Source organism: Phallusia mammillata, chromosome 2 (genome assembly GCF_965637545.1).
Source record: "Phallusia mammillata chromosome 2, kaPhaMamm4.hap1.1, whole genome shotgun sequence".
NCBI lineage: Eukaryota > Metazoa > Chordata > Ascidiacea > Phlebobranchia > Ascidiidae > Phallusia > Phallusia mammillata.
The window spans coordinates 9,824,795-9,826,710 of NC_137253.1; positions in this window are offsets into that span (position 1 = coordinate 9,824,795).

Genomic DNA, 1,916 nt, shown 5'->3' on the forward strand with positions numbered 1-1,916 from the left:
ATTTTTATTCTAAACCCTCACCCAGACCCTGATAGCCCTAACCGTCAACATTTTTTCAAGCAATTTCGAGGAGTCCATTTTTTGTGTTACAGAAGCATTCATAAAGCTAAAAGTATATTTCATTATCATGATAAAAAGTAATACATTAATCGACATTTAAACAAACAAGACACAATAAAAACTTTAAAAAAAACAATACATTTAAAGTTTTTTAATTTGTAATGTACAGCAAAGACTGTGGATAAACATAGCAACTTAATAACATAAAGTACAAATGGATACACAACTTAACATTAAAACAATACAGACAAGAAAAGCCTCTGGATACTGGATATATCAAGTATATACAGAATATACTAAGCTATCTTCACAGCTAACACTTGCGAAATTTCAGAGAAAACTAATTAAACCACAACTACCCAATAACTTCCAATAATTAAAAAGATTTTGAGGCTTTATGTTGAACCAATCATCTGTTTCTGGCCTAGCACACTATTAAAGTCACTACTGAGTTGATTCCTCTTTCTTTGGTGGCTTTGTTGTTTTTTAATAAAGCGCAACCTTTTCACCAACCTTTGTGACAAAAACTTGCTTGGTAAACATAAATAAATGATCTATCTCAAGCCAGTGGCGGCTTGTGAATAAAATTTCTGGGGTCCCTACTATCTCCCCTGCGGCTCGTGCCTAAAACTTGGTGGTCACTACTATTTCCCCTGCAGAATGTTCATTCTTCAGAAACATTTCCTGTGAAGCAATTTAGCAGCTACTGTTTAGAGAAACAGTACATATCCATTATATCAACACACAAGATTCCACTTGGTTGCAAATACTGTCCACATGGTGTGTTAAGAAACCAAAACTTGAAATGGGTGACACTAAAACGCTGAATGGGTGGGACGGGCGGGACGTCGCGGAAACCGCTCAATATTGGGTAAATTGCTGACGGTTAGTGCTATTAAGGTTGGGTTGAGGTTTTATAATAGTATATGAATCAAAAAATGTCCCTGCCTAAAACCTATTCAACTATTTCCTGACATTAGGCAAAAATGCTATGGCGGCACGTTTCAGGCGTGGAATGTAGTGTTCGGCGGAATTTTTTTAATGATTTTTTATTATAAAACCTTATCCCAACCTTAATAGCTCCAACCGTCAGCAATTTAACCCGATATTTAGCGGTTTTCACGACGTCCCGCCATCTCCCGCGACGTCCCGCCCTCCATTCCGCCCGTCCCGCCCATTCAGCGTTTTAGTGTCACCCCTTGAAATTGTCATCACTAAGGTATTTCACAATTCCTGTTGCTTGTGCAATTGTTTGTTCTGCATTTAATATTACCTGAATTTCAGTAAGGCATTTAACTTCACAGTCACAAAGCTTTTTTGTCTTTGTTAGCATTCAAAACTAAAACTGAGTAGTTCTTGTGGTTGCTTACTCCAGCATAACATATTTGGAATAGCAGATGTTTTATCCCAATTTTCTTTACTTTTTATTCAGGTTGTTATTGTAAAGGTTGATCGGGACTTTTCAAAAGGTTAGATGACCTATTTTTTTTTCAAGGTGGTAGATACACTTTTTAAGTAGACACACTTTTTTGGTAAATACACTTTTTTTCACCCTTTTTATTTCAATGATCACTGCAAAAACTGAAGCCCGCTTACTGTCATCTTTGAAAAAACACGACTAACCTTCAAAGAATAAATTAAAAGATGGTAAAATAATTATTTAACTGTACTCACTGTCGAACTTAAGAACGGGTGTGGCTTTGTAGCACAGTAAACCCGGAACAGACAACACTGAACTGAAGGCCAGTGGCAAAATTAAGATTTCTATTGTTGGCAATTAACTTGAATCAGGGTGAAACTGACTACCTTGGCAACGAAGCTTACAGAAAAAACTTTCATCATAAAATTGAAACGAA